The following is a 23688-nucleotide window of genomic DNA, read 5'->3' as shown; positions in this document are numbered from 1 at the left end:
TTACCTCGGGAAGAGAACCAGAATAGTCAGGGAGGTGGTGCGGACGTGGTTGGTGAGAGACTACTCAGGATGCCAAGAGCATGCCTGGCTCACGGAGCCCCTGCCTGCACGTGTGGACTGCAGCCAGTGGGTCCATTCTCCAGCTTTCCCAAGTGTGCGTGGCCTTTGTGCCTATGTGTGTCCATGCTTCAGACTCTGCTAAGGGCCCAGCATCCCCACCCCTGCCCACTCAGTCTCACATGTCCATCATGTGATGGACATACATTCAGTATCCTTGTGCAGTGCCGAATCTGCACTCCTGTGTACGATGGTCATGAGGATGCAGGGGGTTGACAGGGAGAGACAGATCCAAGAAACCCAGAAGGTAGACCCACTAAGTTTTTCTTGATTTCTGCTCAGGCTCTTGGGATATTAACTCATTGAGTTTCTCTGTGAGAATAAATTCCAGTTTGATTGGCTGGAAGGGAGATGTGGGGCATCTGATGCTTGACTGGCCAGTGTCTGGCCAATCCTGTGAGTCTTTAGAGAACAGACTGGAGACCTTTCAAGCCACCTTGAAAGGGATATCACATGGTAGAAATGGCGGCGTGTGTACCTTGCGACAGAGCCTCGCTCGTTGGCAGTGTGGCTTGCCAAGAGTCAGAGAAGAGAAATCCAGTTTCAAGTGCCCACAGAATTCTTCCATTCACCTCCCCTTTGGTTCCTGGGCCACCATCGTCCCAACACAATTGAGCTGGGGCTCAAGTATCATCTTTACAGAGAGACTGGGCTCCTTTTACTGGGTAGGACACTGGAAAGACTAGATTGCCTTCAAAGGCATGCAAAGGGTGGAACATTGTCACCACTGCCCCATTCTGTAGTTTTGTAATTTAATGATTTTTACAGTTGGCTCTGAAATGTATAACACGCTGAAGAAACTTTCTCTTAAATAGAAAAGGGGGATTTGCCATTCAAAAGGACAAAATCATATACTCTTCAAACCTTAAAATACTGTAAAAAGGGGCTAAATTTTCAGGATTTAAAATTCCCAGATGAATTCAATTGAAAATAATCACGAAGCACCCCGTATTTTCCTTTCTTCAAATGCTGGTATGTGTATTAATATGTATGGTAACCCGAGGAGGTTCGTGGAAAGTTACAGACAGTAACATTATATGCCTGTCTAGAAAACTGAGCGGGGTGTGTGCAAGGTCTCGGTCTGTTTTTACATTCAGATGGGGAAGGGGAGAAGGACATGGCGGCTTGTTATTGCACCTGAGTGCGCCGGCGATGGTGATGGGGTCTGACGTCTTTCTGTGGGGCTTTTGTGCTGCGCCCTCGCCTGTCTCCCTTCACGGGCCAGTGGGTGGGCTGACTGATGTTGTGCTCCTTCTGTGCAGGGGGTTAGGAGGAAAGTGGCATGTTGGAAGCTGGAGAGTGGACAAGCCATTATGCATAAAGCGGACGCTTTTATTTATAGCGCTGTGTCCACAAATATGAAGAATCTGACCCAGTTAGCCAAGGCACCATTCTAAGGGACATCTAATTAAAATAGAGCTCACAGCTACCGAGCTCGGCACGCCATGCATTTGTTGTCTTTTCTGTTTTCACATTAGAATATGATATAAATGCGAAGGTCCCTTGGTTTTTCCAGCTGAATATACCTAGTTTGAACCTACAGGTTCAGTCACATGCAACCAACTTGACCAAGGTATTGCCAAGACTTCTGAGGCCACAGGTAAACAAATTTCACAGCTATCATCCAGGTAGTAGCCATTCGAGTGACCCAGCGATTTCCTTGACCTAGAGAATGATGTGCGCAGACAGTGCCTTTTTGACTGGACACGGCAGACTGTGGACAGTGACGATGGCATTCTCAAGTGTGAACCAAATGTCTTCTCTGTTGTGAGGATGCTTTGTCTGGTATTTGTGTTGAAGCCTGGGGGAAGTGGGAAGGTAAACTGGCTGAACTTTCGAAGATTAGTGTTTGTTTGTTTCCCACTAAACAGTACGCCTCCTGTCACCTCACAGCCCAGAGCTAGCCACCGAGAGTGAGGGAGGAGAAAGGGGTTGAAGGACCTCCTTCTCCATTAGGCCTCGGTGCTTCCTTGCCTCCAACTTGTCCATTCATCACTGAGTACCCTCAGCTGGGGTGCTGGCCTCGTGTGCTCCCTATGCCCTGATTTCTGATGCTGGAATCGCTCTTAGCAATTTAATGGAATTGCAGAGAACGCTATGATGTCAAGTCATTGGGGGGTTATTTTAACAGAAATGCACTAGGGGAGGGCATGGGCCCCTTAGAGAAACTCAGTCAGTTCCCAAAGGCCCTGCCTCCTGGAGTCCCGCTGGGTGCAGGGAGGCAGGGCTGGTCTCGTCCCAGGAAACGCAGCCCTTCCCTGGCTGAGTGAGGTTGTCCGACCTGGTCCGAGGCCGACCTGGGCTCGCACCCTGCGCTGGCTCTTAGAAGCTCTGCCTTCTATGATTTGGTTTCTTCATTTATCAAATGGGGTTAATAATCCCTGGTTCACAAAATTGGGTGAGAATCTAATAAGGCAAAGTTTGTAAGAGCTCTTTGTGTAAGGCTCATTATTATTGAAAAGTAATTAAAGCTGGATTCTCATTGGCTTCTTCCCGGTTCCCAGGCAACCTGCTGCACAAAGGCTGGAATGTGCCTGGAAGCTGGGATGTGTTTAGGGCTCCACAGGAGTCTTCTGTGCTGTTTGTAGCCTTGGGCTGAGTTCTGCAGAGCCCTGCCTCCCCTCTGAGTAGTGCATTTCATCGGGAGCTCTGTGCTCTGGCCACAAGGTTGACTCACCCTGCTGGTCTTGTCCTGACCACGTGGGGTTTGGGTGTTGGGGATACAAGCAGAAGGGAGGATGGGCTGTAATGAACAATGAGAAGCACAGGTGACGGTCAGGTGCTGAAAGTTCCAGGACGGGGCCCAGGTTGGCAGGATGTATACTGGTTTCTACAGAAAGCAGCAGACTTGTGGTTCTCAGAGTGATGACGGAGTCTTGTGGGAATGTACAGTTCCACAGTCCTAAAACCAGACATTTGGGTACATTTGGGTTTCTAGATTTATATTTTGAGTTGATTTTGTGATTTCTGGCCAAGTATAAGGCTCGCATGCTTTAATCCAGTGGGAGTAATTATAGGGAAGATGGGAGAGCCCTGAATCATCGTGAGAAATGGATAAACAGTCCTCAAATAAGTAAAGTTGATGTGGGTGAGCAATTTTTAAGGAGTAGGCATTTCCTTTTGAGCTATAACCTGGCTGTATTAAATTGTACTCTCCTCAATTTAAATATCCTTCAAGAAGGAATCCATTAAAGATACATGATTCCAGATCCCAAATCAAAGTGCTATGAAGTTAATAAATGAGTTTCATATAGGTTTCCTATAAGTTGATATAAAACAATGTCTTCGGTAAAATGTTAAGTGAAAAAAAGCAATTGCAGAGCAGTATATATAGTATACAAACTTTATGAAATATTCTTTTTTTTTTTTTGAGGAAGATTAGCCCTGAGCTAACTGCTGCCAATCCTCCTCTTTTTGCTGAGGAAGACTAGCCCTGAGCTAACATCCGTGCCCATCTTCCTCTACTTTATACATGGGACGCCTGCCACAGCATGGCATGCCAAGCGGTGCCATGTCCGCACCAGGGATCTGAACCCGCGAACCCCAGTCCGCCAAAGCAGAACGTGCTCACTTAACCGCTGCGCCACCGGGCTGGCCCCTGTAAAATATCCTTTATATATACATATAAAATATCTCACTTTTAGAAAAAAGTATGCATAAAAAAGCTTGGCAAAATATATCCTAAATCATTAATGGTAGACATCCCTGGAGGAATTGAAACTAGCAGAGACTTTTCCTTTATAAATTTCTATATTTCTTGAATGTTTTAAAAAGAGCTTGTGAATTATTTACACTTTTGCTCTAAGCATCTATCTATATTTTTGAACGACTTTGCAAGTATTTTCATTGTGTAAATCCTAGAAATTAAATTGCTAAGTCAAAGTGGGTGCATATCTAAAATTTTGAAAGACACTGGCAAATTTTCCTCCAGAAAGAATGTGCTCATTTTACTCTTAACAGCAATTTGAGACCGTATTTCACCAGCCCTCACCTGCGGTGGGTGCTACTGTGGGTGGTCTTTGGTCTTTTTGTTTATATTTCTTTGATTATCAGTAAGGTCAAGGGCAATGGCTGTTTAAGAATTGGGAGTTGTCCGCAAATTTATCTCATCCCTTCCTCCCCGTTTCAGGGAGAAAGGTCAGTTTTGCATTCCAGGCAGTTCCAAAGACCAAACACCATCTGCCCAGCGTGGGACAGATTAGAAAGGTGTGACGTTCCAGTAGGAGGTGGCTGATGGGCTGTGAGTCACGCTGTGGAGTAGGTGATGGTGACAGTGACGGGCAGGCTGGTGCCCCCGCCCCGGTAAACACAAAAAGAAAGCCACTCCTTCCTTCCTTCTGCCACCTCCACAAACACCGCCCCCCCTCAGTGGAGGGGCTGAGGGCTCCGGCACAGGCACATCCAGTTCTATTGTTTATGAGCCGTGTGACTTTGACTTCTCTATATGTACCGTTAATAAAAGTACCTTCCATATCGTGTTATCATGAGGATAAAATAAAATAACCGGGGTAAGAATCCCCATACAGTGCCTAGAATGTAAGAGTAAGCAATCACTAAATGTCAGCCATTTGTTATTATGATTATTTGATCACTCCCAAACCATGGCTATCCCAATTCCTAGTCTTCGTTATTTGACTCGTTCATTCATTTGCACATTCATTGAGCATTACTGCGTGTCTCATGGCTAGTGTAAAAGACAGTCCCTAACATCAGAGAGCACCCAGGCTAGTAGTGGACCAAAAAAATAAATAGGTCGTTACACTGTGGATTCATATTTCTGAAGGTGGAGGTTGCCCAGGGCACGGTGGGAGCATTGTGCGGGCACCAGATCAGGTAGCCGTGGAAGACTTGGTTGGGAGACAGTCCTTCATGGTCTCTGGCATTTCTGCCCATTTTATAAGCAGAGGCACTAATTTCCCTTTGGTTCCAAACCGTCTTTTCAAGGATGTTTATACAGCAGGCAGCCCTGGAAGACAGAGCTCTTCCTCCTTGGCAGAGGGCAGGATTAATTGCAGCCCATTGTAAAAGGTTTGGGTTCTCTAAGCTTGGCACTCCTCAGCTGTGATGCACACCGACTGCATGCACAGCATCCTCCTGGGCCCTCCACGTTGCCCCGTGTCTCTGACCCAGGAGTCTCCTGTCTTCTGCTGGCATCTATGAAACTGGAAGGCTCACTTGTCTCCTTGCAAACAGAGTAAAGTCTCAGACAGTTCGTAATCCTCGGCAGGCTTTCTGGAAGAGGTGTCAGTTGAGCTGTCTTTTGAACATCGCCTGGGAGTTTTCAGTGGTGGGGAGGAAGGGCATTCGTTGCCGAAGCATTCTTTGCTCAAAGTCAAGGAGGCATGTGGAATAAGAACATGTTTGAGGCCCACTAGCTCGTTTAGAGTGCCAGAGCTGGAGGTGCGCTTAGGGGAGCAGCAGATGAGCCTGGGGAGAGGCGGGAATTAGATCATGAAAGACTTTGAGAGCCCAGCCAAGGAGTGAGAGACACATGCTGAGTCAGGAACATATCCTGCATCTGAAATGTTTTAACGTGCCCTGAACCGTGTGTGTAGCGTGTTGAGACCCTGCGAAATCCCCAGAAGGAAGAGCCAGGAAGCCGTGGTTTGGACGGCAGAGACGTTGGTGGAGAGAGGGTTCCTTCATCCTGCTGACGCTGGAGGCCTAAGTCCTTTGCGTCCTGTAAAAAGCCTGGCTTCAGGGCTTGGAATCTGGAAACTTTTACTTAGAAATGGAACACTCTGCCTTTGCTTGGTGCGAGTAGGCAGGCCAGATAAGTGACAGTGATTGCACTTGAAATCTCATTAGGCTGACGGCTGCAGAACAAGCTGATTTCTGAGCAGCCCTAGCACGGCAGGAGCTGAAGAGTCCCCTCTGCAGATGTGCGGCTGTCCACTGCTATTAGGGCCTGGGGATCCGTCCAGAGCTGCCTGAACAACATTCACCACGGGACCATTGCATCCTGGCTGTAAGACATTTGGCCCTGCCCTTCCTTGATTTTTGGCATCGTTCTGAAAAACTCACAAACCTCCTGAGTCAGTTTTGTTTTGTTTTTAAAATAACATCAAAGACCACAATATTCCCTCATTTGGTCACTATGACTCAGAAAGTGACCAGATTAACCACCCCCTCTGCAAAGCCGCCTATTTCTCATTTCCAGGGTAAATCCTGGTAGCAGTTCAGACCAACCCATCGGTGCTGTGACATGACTGAGAGCTCGATAATTAATGATCATAATGACATTAACAGTAACAAATGATGATGATGACGGTAAGAGCTGCTGTTTATGGAGCCCTTGTGTGGCAGGCATAGTGCTTGGGATCTGACCAGCTTCCCCTCGTATAATCTGCATGACGACCTTACAAGGGAGATACCCCAGGGACCCCATTTTGTAGGTAAAGTAACTGAAGCTCAGAGAAGTCATACAACAGAGCCAGTTGGCAGAGCCACTGCTAAAAGAAAAAAGCAAAACAAATCACTTAGGTCTTATCAATTTCACAACTTCCAAAACCTGTTTTCCTAATGGAACATTTTTTTTAATTGTGATAAAATATATATAACATAAAATTTACCATCTCAACCATTTTTAACTATATAGTTCAGTGGTAAGTACATTCATGCTGTTCTGCAGCCGATCTCCAGAACTCGTTTCATCTTACGGAACTGGAATGCTTTACCCATTGAACAGTGACTACCTACTGCCCCCTGGGCCCCACCCCCGGGCACTCACCCTTCTACTTTCTGTCTCTGAATTTGACTGCTCTAGGTACCTCGTACAAGTGGAATCGTACAGTATTTGTCTTTTTATAACCGGCTTATTTCACTGAGCATAATGTCCTCAAGGTTCATCCATATTGTAGCATGTGTCAGACTTTTCTTCCTTTTTAAGGCTGAACAATATTCCATTGTGTGTGTGTGTGTCACATTTTATTACCATTCTTCCATTGATGGACACTTGGGTTGTTTCCACCTCTCGGCTATTGTGCATAATGCTGCTCTGAACATGGGTGTACAAATATCTCTTTGACTCCCTGATTTCAATTCTTTTGGGTATATACCCAGAAATGGAATTGCTGGATCGTATCGTAATTCTCTTCTCCATTTTCTGAGGAACTGCCGCATCGTCTTCCACAGCAGCTGCACCATGGTACATTCCCACCAGCGAAATGCGAGGTGGGATGTTTTCTTAACTCTTGCTTTCCATGACTGTAGGCACTAGGGGACTCAAGGGCCCAATTTGAGCTGAAGGGCTGTACAGAAATCCCCAGGCTCTGCTGGCCTTGGTCAAGGCAGTGCCTTCCCAACACTGTCCCAGCGGTCGCCTCTGCATGTGGCAGCCACAGTCTCAGAGGATGTCTCTGAGGTGCAACGGATGCCACTAACCAGGGGTTCTCACCCAGGCCCCAGCCTCTAGCCAACATGCTGAAAACTGCCCCCAGGCTGGGTGTACAGGCTCAGGCTGCATCCTAGAGATTCATCTCTAGGATCCAAAGATGTGATTTTCTTGACCGTTAGGAATCCACGCCCTCTCCACGCTCTCCTTTGTGAGGTCTCCCCTCCCCCCCCCCCCCGCGGTCTCCTAAAAGAATTTCGGAGGCTTTGGGGGCCTCCCACTTTCCTGTTAGGGCACTGCAGACTCCCGGGGGCTCAGGCCTCCAGGGAGAGGGTTGTGTGGTGGTGGCAGCGGTTTCTCGGTGGTGAGGAGGGCTTCCCGGGAGGAGAGCCAGTGGACAGTGCCCGTGGAGGCCTTCGTCCTGCACTCTCCTCCTTGGGGGTCAGAGGCAGGACCAGGGGAAGGGGATGGGGTCCGGATGGGGGTTTGCGATGCAGAGGGACCTGTTTAATGCTTTCAGGAAATTCACAGTCATGCCCCAAATCTGATGAGCTGAGCTGGCCTCCCAAATCAGGCAGGAACGTCTACTCTTGGTCCCATCCCCAGCCGACTGGAAGAAAAATGATGGATGGGGACTGAGTCATCTAAATGATTGTCCAGATCTCATCGCTCTGTCTAGACCTGCTGTCAGTTTCATTTTGCACCTCTGCCTCCTGGAAGAGAAAGAATAAACAAGACATTTGGGTACATTTTAGGGGAGCAGGGTGCAGTGGGGTTGGGGTTCGAAGTGCCACGGCTGGAATGCCTGCTCTTTGAGCACTGTCCCTCACTGCTCTGAGCACTGGCCCCTGCTCTATGAAAGGAGGATGGGGTGATGCCCCAAGGGTGTTTGAGAAGTAGGAGACAATGAGTGGAAACCATCTGGCACTTAAGAGATGCTCAATAAATGTAAATTCTCCTTTCTGACGTAACTTCCTGGACTCCTGGGGGCAGGAAGCAGTAATGTACTGAATATGAGTGTGGTAGGTCAGTAATGTGTTTATTTTGTTGTAAGGTTGCTGTGGCTTGAAACACAGTAACTGAGAAAAGGTGCTAGACCAAACCGATGAAAAGGCTGCTGTGTGTGAAGAAAGGCCTCTTGTCAAAGATAAAGGAAAGCAATATTTCACTGAGTCACGGAATTATAAATGGCAGAACTCACAGGGTCCTTTAAGCTCTTGTACAGCAGGGATGACAACCTGTGGCACATACACTGCCCTCCACCAGCTGCCATGCCTGTGGCAGACATCACTAATCAATTGCAGTTATTTCCTAATGAGCCCAGATGGGAACCTCAGAACTTGAGACAACACAGCACTTCAAGCACCCGCTGATAGTGGAAAAGCAGTGTCCTTGAAACCCATTTCTCATCCCTGCTCCGACCAAAACTCTCATTTCACAGGTGAGAAAACAGACATGGGGATGCATAATTTTCTCCACATCGTGCAGCTGTGGGAGATGGGACCTCACATCCAGTTCAGTTCGGATTGTAATACACTGTGGACCTAGAGGGTCCTGTTCAGGAAGCAGGGTCTGGCTGCCCCTGTTTTTGTGACATCTCGTAAGATTGGTACCTGGAAAGATGGTCTACCGGATGCTGAGAAAGATGGGGAAGCCGCCGCGGAAGGGACTTCACGGCCCGGGGAGCAAAACCGGAAGTTCATAAAATGGCGGCCGGGAGAAGCGCCCAGAAGACCTTGAGCCCCGGGGAGGCAGGGACTTCGTCTGTCGTGTTCCCGTCTGTATTGACATGCGGTGGGCACTTAGTAGTTGAACGGATGAGTCTCATGGACGAAGGCTGTGTGATCAGGGAGTTAACGGGAGCGTAAACAGAAGCAGAAGTCCTTGAAGGTAAGATGCAGCCCAGAGCCTCAAGGATGTAGATGAGGTTTATTTACTTGAAAAACAATCCTATGTTTTTCTTGCCTTCATTCTTTCATCTACATTATTAAACAGATTGTTTGTTGGGCTGTTTTTACCTTTTATTTTCTAATTCTTATACTGAGAAGTAGATATGATTTTACAGATGAGGACACTGGAGTTTAGAGAATTTAAATTCCCCAAGTCATGGTAGATGGTTGAATGGTAGAATATGAACCCAGATACGAATTTTGGCCCTTTCAATAAAAAGATATATTTCTGAAAGAAAAAGGCATAGAAGTTTGCAGCCACGATTCTGGGTTCCTTTGAAAAGGGTCTCACGAACCTTCCACCACCTGGTTACATTCCTGTCATTTTATCGAGTCGTTAAACACCCAATGCCCAGGTGAAAAACCAAAGTCACAAAAGGACCATATGTGGCAGTAAACACGGAATCTTTCCCTCCGGGGGTGGCAGAGCCCCAGGGGCTCCGGAGAGGACACCCATGGAGGGTGGTTCGGAGACTGTGGAATCTCTCACGCGCTCTCGCTTGCTGTCGCCACTGATTGGGACTGAGACCTGGCGCCAGTGAAGAGGAGAACGTTCTAAACCACTGAAGAGGAGCATTTTAAGTGGGTGGCAGGCACCCGGATCCGAAGCAGTTGGCCACTGACACATTTCAATGCTGTGATGTGGAAAATACGGCCACAGGGAAACAGCCTGAATTTTCCATAGCCTCATAATTCGGGGCCTCCATGAAGAGGAAACACGTACAAAAGGCAGAGAGAGCCCACAGCTTCGCGGGTAGTGGTGAGGACGGAAAATGGAGGAGGGCCAGCAGGTCCCCGGTGGCTCGAGGTGGGCAGAGGCCGGCGGACTCCATCCTTTCCAGCGCTGGAAGCAGTGGGACTTAGCCTGGGCCCCACAGGCACAAGTTTCCCCTTTTGCGTTTTCCGTTGCTTTGGGGGTCCTGTTTTTCCCGATGATGTCTACAGGGACCTCCTTCCCCAGAGGGAACACACACCCCGTAGCAGAAAGGCCAGATCGAAGGCCAGCAGTCATCCTCAGCGCCCGCCTTGACAGAGCTGCTCCCCTCCCCCACAGCTTTGCTGGGAGGATGGGAGAAAGACAAGAGAACTAAGATCTACTGAGCACCTACGGTGTGCCAGGTACTGGGTGACCATTTCATAGAAGCTCTTTTTCTTAACTCTTACCAAACCCACCTAAAACGGGGGTACTCGCCCATTTTAAAGAAACAGAAGCACAAAGTGACTTGCCAAGGTCACACAGCTAGTAAGTGGCAGAGTTGGGTCTTGGGACACAAGTCTGTCTGACTCCAAAGTCTGGACTCCTTCTACTGTATAACACTGCTTTACAAAGGGTCAGATGGGACGTAATTGTGACAGTAATTAAATGTCTGGCACATGCCATGATCTGTGGACACACTTATCATCCTAATTTTCCCGGCAACGTAATTGGTTAGGTTTTATCATTCCCATTTTACACATGAGGACACTGCGGCCCAGTGATGTTAAGTGACTTCCCTAGCCTTGCCCAGCAGGGAGAATGGAGGAAGGAAACACCCTTGGGGAGCCCACCATGGGGGAGTGGGTCCTTTTGACAGCCCGTGGCCTGGGTCTTGGCTCGGAGAGCTGGAGTGACTGGTGGTGGGTAGCACTGGAGCCATTGTGATGATGGTGGCTCCAGGGTGTCTGGGGCAGGAAACCTGGGTGTGCCCAAACCACCTTCCCTACACCGCTGGGCACAGCTGCAGCTTTCCGCGTCCCCCGCCATCCCACCAAAGCAAAGCGAAGTAAGACGCTGCCACTTGTGGACAAAATGAGGCTGAAGCATATGTTTTTGCATGCCTGAAACATATTCAGGCTTTTTCCAGGCTCATTAACATAAATGGTTCCACTTGAAAGGCTTAACAATTCCACAAGCCGCTGGTGCCATGCTCGCTGCAGTAGAACTCAGTGGGAGTGTTGGGAGGAGAGAAAGAATCATGACTAAGGGCAGGAAGAGGCGAGGACGAGGGGAAGCTCATTCGAGGCCTGGGGCGAATGCCAGGCTGGTCCCCCCCGCAGCCACCGGGCTGTGGGCTGAGGAGTGACTTTTTTCTGCTTAGGGGGAAACAACTCTGAGTTTATTTTCTGTTGTTTTAAATTTTCTTCTTTTCCAATTTTTTTTTTGAAGGAAGTTGAAGGAATTCTTTGAGATGCATTTTAAAAAGAGGGCGACAGATCGGAGGCCTGAAGGGGTGGTTCTTCACCTTGGATGCGTATTAGAATCCCCTTCTTAACCTGGATAGAACTTATGGGAAAAGCTATACTCCTTTGTTTTCACTAACTTTTAAGTTGAACTGGCACTTTCTTCAGTCTTGAATGTGGATAGCACACCTCCGTATCATTAGCTGTGCCTTTGTTCCCAACAGCAATCATAGCTATTTTCATGTTCTCTTGCACTTGTTGCAGATGCCTTGAAATTGCATTTATGCTCATCATTACCTAGAAATTAAGGTTGTTGTTAGACCTGCCAGTAGCCCCTCTATTCAGTGTGTTAGTCAAGAAGCCCATAAAACACGGCATCTTAACTGTATTTCAGTGCAATTTTTTGTAATCTTGCATGTTTTCCTTTATTCATCTAAATGCATGATTCTGAGCTGGAGTCCATAGGCTTCATTTAGCTGCCATAGGAATCCATGGGACAAAAAGGGTTAAGACCTCCTGTTTTAAAAAAGGCCACTGGGGGGCCTGATGGCGTAGTGGTTAAGTTCTCGCACTCCGCTTTGGCCGCTGGGGTTCGCAGGTTCGGATCCCGGGCGCAGACCTAGCACTGCTCATCAGGCCGTGCTGTGGCAGCGTCCTGCAAAAAGAGGAAGATTGGCAACAGATGTTAGCTCAGGCCAATCTTCCTCACAAAAATTTAAAAAGTAATAATAATAAAAAATTTTTTAAAAGACCAGTGGCCAGTGCCCACACTGGATGGGGTCACCCTCAGAAAGCAAAGGCGCCCCCCCAACCTGAATCTCGGCTTTCACAGTGTGAGTCTTGGCAAGTCTCATAAACACCTGTCGGGTCTTTGAGCCCAAATGTATTCCTCTCTCCACTCGCCTGTTACTGGGGTGAGTGCTGAGGGCGGGGTACCTAGGAGACAGGTGCTAGCTGCCCAGTGGGGAGAGTCAGGGAGGGCTTCACTGGGGAGGAGACGTTTGTGCTGCTGCTGAAAGGTGAATCAGTGAGGGCATTCCAGAAACAGAGACCAAGACTGGGTCTTGGGAGGATCAGGAAATCAGACTGGAAGGCAGGTTGGGAACTGACCGTGCAGGGCTCCATGTCATGCAGAGTCTGGGCTCCAGGTCGTGGCTGGCAGGGAAGGTGGAAAGACAGTGAGCTGCAAGGTAGAGTGTCCTCAGGGAGAAGGTCTTGCGGAGACTCAAAACCTCAGTGAATTTGCTAGAATCCAGGACCCCTGAGGCCTGTAGATCCAGAGATTGGGTATTCCCTGCCCTCTTGCTAACTAAATTCAGACCTCATGATGCGTAACCCATGCATGACCCATCTGGGACACCCTCTATGCGGTGTCAAGGTCCTGGGGAGCCAGGCTGGTTGTCTGAAGGTTGCTTGGGGCGAAGTCAAGCCATGGGAGACCAGTATCATTGAGGGTGGTTCACGGGTTCCAGGCACTGCCTCCCGCAGCCAGAGCAGAGAGCTCCCCAGTGACAGAACCCCAGGCCCCCTCCCAGGTCACTGGCGGACACAGCTGTTTTTTTCCTCACTCCTCCTTGTCACATTATTTTATTACACCGGTGTCACAGATGCAGTCTGGCTGTTCCCCGGGCCCAGAGGGCGGCCTGTCTCCTCCCGTTAGGTGTCGATTGAGTTAGTATGACCTTAGCCTCCAGACTGGAGCAGCTTGCAGAACAATTAGGATTAGAGACGTGTGTCATCAGGTCTGTGTTTTAGGAAGACAGTTTGGGCTGCGGCGCGGAGGCTGGTGGCTGGAGACCAGCCTCTTTGCTAGAATGAGGTGTGACCGCAGCCGGGGGAAGGGATGGGCCTTCGAGGGCAGCCAAGCCCTCCCCGCCCTGGGAGGCAGCCCCCTCTTGTGCCCCAGTCTGCGAGTGAGCCCCTCCCTCTGGTTTCCAGGCCCCGGCAGGAGCTGGGCAGGAGCTGGGCAGGAGTGGGGACCTCGCCGGAGCCTGGATGGGGACAGGAGTGAGGCCCGCTTTGTTTCTCCCTGGCACTCAGCGTCTCCTGGGATCCAGAATGGATTCAGTTCCTGGGAACCTGGCAAGCCTTTGGCTCTCTGCCCGTTACTGGAAGCGTTTCTCCGAGAGTCCCGTGTGGGACTTCAGACCCACCAGGGCCCGGCCCCCTGAGCGGCCCCCAAGGACTGTAGGCACCACAGGGCTTGCAGCAACCACGAGGCCTGTGGGTCCTGAACAGAAATAGCAACACCGAGAGGGGCCCAGCCTCCACTTCCCTGACACACAGGCAGTTGGGGCCCCCTGTGGATGGAAAGCCCTGGGCGAGGGGGTGTTACCCCAGCGGGTGAAAGAAGACTGAGCAGCGGGAGAAGTTAGGGGCTCACTTGCATTTGTGCTTTTCTCTGGGACCGGGGATTCTGCCCCATGTTTCTGTTGCGGCTCATTGTACCCCACGGGGAGGTGCTCATGGGCAGAGGGCAGGGCTGGTGGGGAAGGGCGGGCCCTGCAGGACACTCAGCCTGGGCGGCTTCTGGATCCCGCACCCATTTGCTGCTTGACCTAGTGGAGGAGCCAGCAGGTCTGGGTTCACATCCCAGCGCCGCCACTCACTACCTGCGTGACTTTGGGCAGGTTACTTCAGCTTTCTGTGCCTCAGTTTCCTCATCTGTAAAATGGAAAGGAATAATAGTACCTCTCTCAATTGTAAAGATTTCATGAATCAATGCTTAGGATGTAGGACAGCTCTGGCGATATAGAAAACACGATATAAGTGTTGGCTGTTAGGATGTTTATTATAATCACTAGCGTCATACGCAATCCAGAGGCTTTTCTCCAAGTTCAGAAGCTGCACCTGTGCACGGAGCCCCCGATGGACAGGCCAGACTCTGGCTGGTCTTCTGCTCCTAGCTGAGGGCCCAAGGTCACGAGGCCTTGTTGGCTTATCTTCATAGATGTCTTTGAGGCCACTCCTCTGCTGTGGTCGCTGGCCCCTCCGCTTGTCCTTCTCCTGTCTGAGGCCAGCCCCACTCTCTCCCTTCCAAGAGACACACCTGTTCAGTCTTCCCCTGTTGATGGGGTTGACAGATAAAACACACGATGCCCTCATAATACTAACATAATGTTTAGTATCAGTCTGTCCCATGCAATATTCGGGGCATTCTATACAATTATTCATTGTGTATCTGAAATTCAAATTTCACTGGGCATCTTGTATTTTTATTTGCTAAATCAGGCAGTCCTATTGTGAGAGCCCCAAACTATGGGGTCTCTTGCAACCCCAAACAAGAAGATGTTGGGGGGTCAGGACTGGGCCCTTTCCTCGTCCTGGGAGACCTGGAGGTGTGCAGGATCTGGCGCCGTCACATTCTCGGTGCTCTTGGACCCAAAGTTCCCGTCAGGCTCCCGGAGTGTTTGGTGAAGGTCAGACCCAGGCGAGGCCCAGTGGTTCCTCCCCACTGTCTGCCTGCGGAATGAGGGGCGAGGGCTGCGCAGACCCAAAGGCCCCGGAAATGCTGGGGGGTTGGGGGGGCTAGCTCCACTGCTTCCAACCCAGGCCGGATGACAGCCCGCATTTGGTTAGAGGACTCGGGCCCATGCAGAAGTTTCCTTTGGAATTAAACACGGTGTCAGTTCTCCAGAGGAAACATCGCTCAGACTGAAAGAATGTGCTGGGAAGTCCTGTGAGTGTGGGGCTGGCTGTCTGTGGCCTGGCAGCAGGACAGGGTCCTGGGGGAGGGAGCAAGCTTTTGCCTAGAACGCCCCCTACTCCATCCCTGAAGACGTGGGTGGGAAGGTCTCCCGGGGAGGCTGGGTCTGGGGGCCGGCGCCGGAGGAGAGAGAACTCCAGGCCTGTTTCCCGAATGATCCAGGCACTAAAGGGTAGGGAGCGGGCGTTCCCGTGCCTGCTGCACGAGCCCAGCCGGGGGATGCGTCCTCCTCTTCCGTGGGCCGTGGGACTTGGGACTTGAGGAAGGAAGAACTGGCTCGAGCGGCCCCCAGAGACCCAGGCTTTTGCAGACCTGGGGCCTTCAGGATACTAAAAGCTGGCGCCTGCCTGGGTTTTCCCACAGGGCAGTCTCTGCTTTGGGGGTCAGGCCAGACCCTTGGTGAGATGTGGAGCCCCCACCCGCCCTGAGCTGGCTGAGTCTCCAGTGCAGCGTCCAGGAGAGGCTGGGGGTGCCCGGCTGTGTTCCAGCCAAATGTGCATTTTACAGGCCCCTGTGATCAGCCTGTTTTAAGGTCCAAAAAGAACTCTGAGGAACGGGACAATCTGACTTGGAAATCCCACAGAATGAGCGGAGGTGTCCTTCAGCTCCCCCTCAGCACCTCTCCTAACTCTCGGGCCCCTGCCAAGATGCCAGTCCCCAGGAGCAATCAAATTGTATTTTTCCTTGCCCCTTGAATGCCCACTTGTCCTCCTGGGTCAGATGGCCATCCCTGGAGCCCCTCGTAGTTCATGTGACTGTCCTCCTTTCTCCTGTCTTCCCCCCATAGCAGAGGACTCCAGGGGAAGCAGGAGGTTGCCTTGTAGAGCTCGAGCAAGAGATCTGATATTCCAGGCCTTTTCAGTGGAAAGGTTATTCATTGATAGAATGGGATCCACTGGCCCAAACTTAAGCTCAGAAAGTCACTCAAGCCTCCCCAGGGCTGCCTTTGGAGCACCTGCTGTGAGTTAAGTTGTGCATAGAGGCGTGCCCCGGGGGTGAAATCCTAGGGGCCAGGCACTGATCCAGGCGCATGCTCTTTTCATCTCATGAGGTTCCCCATTTTACAGATAAGGAGAAAAAGGCACAGAGAGGCTCAGTAATTTGCCCAAGATCACCCAGCTTGCAGTGAACCTGTATTCAAACCAGGCCTGGGCTTCGAAGCCTGTGTCTCACCCTCCTGCCGCCCCCGGTACGCTTGGTGGTGCCACACAGTGACCCCCAGTGTGGTGAGGGCAGCGACAGGGTTGGAGAGGGGTGTGGGAATGTGTGCTCCACAGGGCGACCTGCTCTCCCGGTGTGCCCAGGACTTTCCCGCTGTTGGCACTGCAGGGCCTGAATCCCGGAAGCCGCCGGTCCTGGGAAAATCAGGACAGATGGTGTGCACAGCCCGCTTTTCTCTGTGGGACCATCTCTGCTCAGGAAGACCAGGGGTCAGAGAAGAGCCCACATCTGGGAGGGACGGTTTATCTCAGACTAGACCTCCGCTCATCCTGGGAGCGTTCAGGGCCCGGCACACCACCCTACACCCAGGCCAGGAAATGGCCATACACCCAAACCTTGAGTAACCAGAGTGTGGACCTGGGGAGCCAGAGCCTAGAACTTTCTGGCTGATGGGGGGCTCAACCAGGAAACCCTGTTCTGACCCCTGGGTTCAGCACCCCTCACAATGCGCCCATGTCCTCCCTTGGCCTCTGCTCCATTGCCTCCCTCCAGGGAGAAGCTGGAGCTCAGGAACTGAGGCTGAAGGTGTGTGGAAGTTCCAGAACAGAGGGGATCCGGGCTGCAGGCTCCTGGGGTGGGGCAGGCATTAGACTCCTAGTGCTGCCGGAACAGAGTCCCACACACTGGGTGACTCAACAGTGAGCAATGCACCGTCCCACAGTTCTGGAGGCCAGAAGTCTGGAGTCCAGGTGTTGGCAGGGTTGGTTCCTTCTGAAGGCTGCGAGGGAAGGGTCTGTGCCAGCCCTCCCTCCTTGGCTTGTAGACAACTGTCTTCCCTCTGTATCTTCCCTCCACGTGTGTCTGTCTCTGCGTCCAAATTTCCCTTTTTTATAAGGACACTAGGTGTACTGGATTAGAGCCTGATGACCTCATCTTAAGAAATTACATCTGTGATGACCCTATTTATTTACAAACAAGGTCACAATTCAACCCATAACTGGGCATTGGGAGGCAACAGGGTGCAGTGGAAAGAGCGAGCTCGTCTTGGGGGTCTTAACGGACTTGAGTTACATCCTAGCTTTTCAAACTCCCATCAGTGACCTTGGGCCCTGAGCCTGTTTCTTTATCTGCAAAATGGAGATTGATCAACAGTTCATCTGTTCGTCTCTTCATTCGTTCTTTATTCTTGTAGCGACTTGCAACTATGCACCAAGCACGCGCTGGGTGATGCATAGTCAGCAGCTGACCTCACAGGGTGGCACCGAGCAGGTGCAGACAGCACCCCTATCTGCTGGAGCATGCAAAGTTCTGTGGGTGAGCGAGTTTCAGTTGGTGGAGGTCCCCCGGGCCTCCATTCCATGTGCCCTCGCTTCTTCCCCTGAAGATGTTCTTTCCAGACCCTTGGGCTTGAGACTGCAGATGCCCTGGCCCTGGATGTCCACCTGGGTGGCCTCCTCCTGTGGGCCTCACGATATGAGAACGTCTGGATGGCCAAGGAGTGTGGGCAAAGTGCCCCGGCCCGTGTGAGAAGCGAAGTGTGGCAGCAGAGGGGCCACAGAGAAGCCGGTGCCCCCGCGCCCCCCACAGACCCTGAGGAAAGCCTCGCAGTGTCATGTGCTGCCTTCTGCCCTCCTCTGGGCTTCTGCCTCCTTGGGGCTGCTCTCCTCTGATCAACTCTGAGCTGGAGAATCAAAGACACAGAACGGCTCCTTTGCCGTTTTCCACTATTTCATGAGAGCGTCGAAGCACCAGGGCCGTTTCCAGGCCCAGCATCCTGCCAAATCCACGGCGAGTTCCCCGCCAGCCCTGCTCCCGGCCGCCGGCATCTGAACACAGTGCTGTGGGGCCTTGGGCCAGAGCTGCTAAATATAGCTCCGTCCTCGGCACCACAAAGACCAGATCCTCTGGCGGCTGCCGTCCTGACAGCCGGCTCTAGGCTGCTTGTCTGACTTCCCTACAGGATGGCAGGGAGGAGTGGGGACACACAGGGAGTGGCTGGGACGGGAGAGGAGCTGTCACTTACGAGGCCTTTATGAGGCCGGGTCATAGGAGACATTGAGGCCCAAATGCCCAGGGGCCATGGCGTTGGCCCTGAGTTCCTCCCTCTGTCTCCGGGCCGGGTGGTGCCAGGGGCCCTGTCCCAGGCAGGCTCTGCTGAGCTGTGACCGAGGGACAGGAGACTGGTTAACATTGAAGGGAGAGGAAAGTGATGATTTTTCTGGGAGGAGATGGAGAGAGCCTGTCTTTAGGGTCAGACTGACTGTCTGGACTCCCGTCTCCACCTCTAAGCTGGGTGACCCTGGGCAGACCCTTCGCCTTAAACCTCAGTGTCCACACCTGTGAAGTGGGCGATAACAAGGCCCAGGTGGAGGGAATCTGTGCACCTCATCCTGCCTGCTCGGTGGCGCTCGGGGGACCCCTGCATTCTGCACTGGTGTGTGTGCGTGGCCTTCATTTCGCCTCCGTGTAGCACGGAGTCCCTCTCCCAGTCCTAACCTCTAAGAGGTGCCCCAGACCTGGAACCCCCACGGCCCCTTAGACAGGAAGCAGCCCAGTCTCTCCCTCCCCTCACGGGCCTCCTACTTCAGCGCTCCCCTCCTCAGACATCCTGCGCCCAGCTGGGTGCTGAGGCCCCTTTAAAACATCAGCCCAAATAGGAGCATAACCCTTGAGCACCGGTAAGAGAAGCTGGAATTCCTGAAGAGGATGAAATCCTGGATTTCCCACCTCCAGGCCTGGCTCTGCGTGGGGGTCACCAACCGTGTCCTCCCTTCCCACTCGCTCTGTTCTAAGTGGGAGGGTCTCTAATGCCGGGCAAGGTGGGACCCTGCCCCCTACTACTAAGAGGTCCTCAGGAGAGACCCCAAACTAACAGCCTTACCCTATGGAGAGCCTGGTCTACATAGAACTGGAGGCCACTCTGCCCCAGGGCTTTCCTCCTATGGCCTATAGGCCGCTGCCCACCCATGTGACGCTCTCTGCATAGAGGGAAGTCAGGACAAGGTGTGAAATCCCCACGGTTGGCAGAGATGGAGACGGAGAGCCGTTGGTGGAGACAGCATCTCCTGTGATCTGGACCTGCCCTTCTGCGTTCAAGCTGGTCCCCTGGCAGGGGCGCCCCGCGGGGATCAGGCCTCGGATGGGCGTAGGAGCAGATGCACAGCTCCCGTTGCCATGGCCACCGTGCAGGGAGCACTAGCTCAGCACCACGGCCCTGTGAAATAGGTCACACGGCTTTAAGTGACAAAACCAGGATTCCAAGTTTGTGCTCTTTTGGCCTCAAGTGTCTCATCACACTTTGAAGTTTGAAGGTTTCCAAAATGGTCACAATGCTTCAAGAGCGCTTCTAGGGGCTGCTGGGAATGTCCATCCACAACAAACGAGCTGGCAGACGATCAGAACAAAAGCTCCGAGCTTTCTCAAGGGCAGGTCACGCTGAACTCACCCGTCAGGGCTCTTGCGGGTAGCGAAAACATGGCGGCAAAGGATGCCAGGAGCTTTAGGGCATTTAGATTTGTCAAGTCTTTGGCAAGGTTCCATGCCAAAAATTTTTTCCATATCTAGAAAAAAATTAATTGCTTCACCGTGGCTTTGCAAAGCGGGCTTTGTCACACGTCTAGGAGCCAGTTTAGGGCAAGGAGGATATCCTTAAAGATGAACATGTATTTTTCTTGATGGAGGATTGTAAACAGCAGGGCCTCACAGGGATTGGTGCTGGAAGGGTCTTAGCTCATGTTTTTTTAATTAAGGATCTGGAAGTGGAAGCAGATAGTGAAAATTCCAAGTCTACAAGATGCTTGGGAAATGAAAAACCAAATTAGTGGAATGTGTGTTTCTGCTTTGGTTCCCAAGTCACGGCCAATGCTCAGCATTTTGTTAGCCTGTTTGCCACAGTGACAGGGAAGTGGCCTCAGCCATTCAGCGCTTGTCTGTCGTGTGCCCGCCGTGGGCACCTGCTTTACAGCAGTGGGGGTCTGTGGGTCCTCTACTTGCTTGTTTTACCTGCTGATGTATTGTAAACATTACAACACAAAGGACTAGCTCATTCTTTTCAGTGTCTGCCTGGCGGCATGTCCCCGTGAAATGACTATACCATACTTTAATCAGTTTCCTCTTCTTGGGTATTTCCATTATTTCTGGATTACAAATAATATAACACGTAGCCTTAAACATCCGTGTACACAGATATTTACCCATACGGACAAGGGTTTCTGAGGATAGTCACCTGGAAGGGAAATGAATGGGTCAAAGGATATATGCACTTAAACTTTTGAAAGATGCTGATGAATTGCCCACAAAAAGCATCTCCTTCAGCTTTACCCCCAATGTGTCTGGCAATGCCCGTTTCCTCAAATCCTTATCAACACTGGATATTATATTAGTTTTCTGTTGCTGTGGTAGCAACTTCCCCTAAATTGAGTGGTTTTAAAACAACCCAAATTTAGTATCTTACAGTTCTGGCAGTCAGAAGTCCGACACCAGACGCCGGTCTCCCTGGGCTGAGAAAGAAGTGTGGGGAGGGCCGCGCTCCTCCTGGGGGCCCCAGGGGAGGGTCTTTCCTTGGCTTGTGGCCCCTTCCATCTTCAAAGCCAGTGAGGCCTGGATGACCAGTGGAGTCTGTCTCACAGGGCATCACTCTGACACTGCCCCTTCTTCTGCCTCCTTTTCCATTTTCAAAGCCCCTTACAATTACACTGGGCACACTGGACAATCCAGAATTCTCTCCTATCCTCAGGTCAGCTGACTAGCAACCTTAATGCCACCTGTGGCCTTAATGCCCTCTTGCCATGTCACGTGACACATCCACAGGCTCCACGGAATAGGATGTGGACATTTGGGGGGCCAGGGCTCTGCCTACCATGGAGGTTACCAGCCTTTTGAATTGTTTCCATTTTAAGTGAAAACACAATACCTTGCTCCTTTAAGTGGCATTCTCTTCATTGTCACCAAGGTCGAACATCTTTTTCTGTGTAAAGAGGCAAAACGATTTCTGTTATTGTAAGCTGTCTGTTCGTATCCTTGGTCTCCTTTTCTATCGGGTGCATTTTTTGGTTGTTTTCGATGGAATTATGGGTTCTCGAGGGCCAGGACCTCCTCATATTCACGTCTGCATCCAGTGCCTCAGAGAAGCCACTCGCTGCCTGTGGGCCTCCCCTCCCACCCCGTTCTCTTGCTCTTCTGCTTTGGAAGAAAGGTCAGAACGCTTCCTTCCGGCTGAGTGGCTGAGCTGAGTGTGTCTTCGAGGGCGTGGCGGCCGAGACGGGGCGTCGTGTGGGTGACCTGCAGCCCCGTGGACTCTCAGGCCGTCCAGGCTCTGAGCGCCTGGACCCCGCTCAGCCCTTATCTTGGGCAGGGCCTGCGCCCCCTCTGAGCCTGTTTTCTCACCCGTGAAATCGCTGACGTTTAAGGGTTGCTGGGATGGGAGCAGGACGAGCACTGACCCCTCCTTCTGCGAGGGACGCCCCACTGGCTGAGCTGCCCCACTTGGCCGTGGTGATCAAAGCGGCGGGCAGCACGGGAGGGGCTGCGGGGCCGAGCTGAGTGGGACTCGGGGGAGACAGAAAGAGTGATTTTAGGTCATTTTGCAGGGTGTCAGGCAATGTGCTCTCCTTTGACATTTTTAAAGAAGTTACAGTAAAGATTTCAATTGCTTTTCAGTTATTCTGGGTGTCAGCCCTGGTCTCTGCTGGAGCCCATGGTGAGCACAGGGCGTGGCTCATGGGGCTGACTGGAACCAGCGTCTCCGAGGTGGCCTCTTGCCCGTCATCCTTCAGAGGGGGCTGTGGGAAGATGGTGTCCAGTGGGACTGATGGTCTTCCTGGCCGGCTGAGTCTGGCCTGGTGAGCAGAGCAGGACCCACGCTCTGAGCTGTGCCGGGCTGGGGTCCGTGCCTGTCTGCGGTTGCGACGGTGCTGTGCAGAGGCTGAGCCTGCAGCCCCCTGAGCAAATGCCCATCCTCCCGGGCCTGCAGCATTGGCCAGGGGACAGCCAGCCCTGGACCAGGGACACAGCACTTCCCAGCGACAGAGCTCCTTTCCCTAGGTCACCCGGCCAGGGCCTCCCTGCTGAGCCCCAGGCCTACACACATGCTCTGGCCCCCAGGGTCCCTGGAAGGCTTGGTGGCAGTCTCCCTGTCCACACCTGTTAGCACTGCTGCTTCAGTTCACAGAGCAGGAGTTGGGGCCAGCCCCGGCCACTCAGCCCAGGGCCTGCCCATCCAGGCCTTTCCAGTCCAGCTTCACACCACTTTCAGGATGGAGCATGGCCTGGTCAGAGGAGGAGGCAGGTCCCCCTCTCCCCCTAGAACCTTCTGGAAGGTGTGCAGAGGCCCCAGAATACCTGCCTCAGGAGAGACTTTCTCATCTACACGTCTCTGAGGGCTGTGTCTGGAGCCCTGAGCCCCTTCATCCTAGGGCTGGTGGTGGTCAGCATCCCCCGACGCTGAACTAGCTGTGCCATCTGGGCGGCTCGTGCCTCCTCTGAGCCTCCATTTCCCCATCAGCGGCATGGGGAAAGTAATCCCTGCCATCGCCTGCTGGGAGGAGGCCCGAGGTAGACTGGGGAGTCAAGCCCACCCAAGGGATGCTGGCACCAGGACGGGGTCCTCGGTGGGGGTTCCTGTCACGGCCTCCCACTTCTCCCGCCCTTCTTTCCCTCCGCTGCTGTCGGTTCCCGGGCCCGAGCCTGATGCAGCCCTGCTCCTGCAGTGAACAGTGACCAGGGCAGGGCCGTAGTGGCCTCTCTCGTGGCCTCCCTCTCTCCCCCATTTCTCCGCCGAGCAGCGCTGGCAGCCATGAGAAGGCACCCAGGCTGGAGGGCCGAATGCCAGCCATGGCTTCCTCCCATTTGGATGCTGGCAGCTGCCATGCCTGACAGCCCAGGACCCCAGCCTGCTACCCTGCGGAGGGTTCCCTGCGGCAGCCAGCTGCACGGCCCCTGCAGCCCTTCTCCTTCAGTCCGGTCGGCAAGGCCGCGGGCCTGGACCCTAGCCTCCTGTGCAGCTGCCCGGGGCCTGGAACTCATTAGCTCCTTTGATGACATCCATCTGCTCTGTGCTGAAAAATGGCCCTGGGGCTCTGTGCACCCGCCCTGGGTGTGTGAGGGGGAGGGCTGCACACGGACAGCGAGTGTGTGAACTGGGTGTGGCATCCTGGAGGGCAGAAGCCCAGGTGTGCTGTGTGGGGAGTGGATGCTGCACAGCGTGGGCTGGGCGGGGCTTGGAGTCAGGAGTCTAGAGACAGTTCCTGCCACCCTGGAGCCTG

General features: G+C 52.3%; 1 protein-coding gene across 4 annotated transcripts in view; it reads left to right on the top strand.

Moving 5' to 3' along the window:
• Positions 1-23688, top strand: part of DKK3 (dickkopf WNT signaling pathway inhibitor 3) — a 39311-nt gene that overhangs the window by 10310 nt on the left and 5313 nt on the right. The window lies entirely within an intron of this gene.

The sequence above is a fragment of the Equus asinus genome, chromosome 20, assembly GCF_041296235.1.
Source record: "Equus asinus isolate D_3611 breed Donkey chromosome 20, EquAss-T2T_v2, whole genome shotgun sequence".
In the NCBI taxonomy this organism is placed as follows: Eukaryota; Metazoa; Chordata; class Mammalia; order Perissodactyla; family Equidae; genus Equus; species Equus asinus.
The sequence above is the reverse complement of the archived record's forward strand: the minus strand, read 5'-3'. Positions and strand labels throughout refer to the sequence as shown.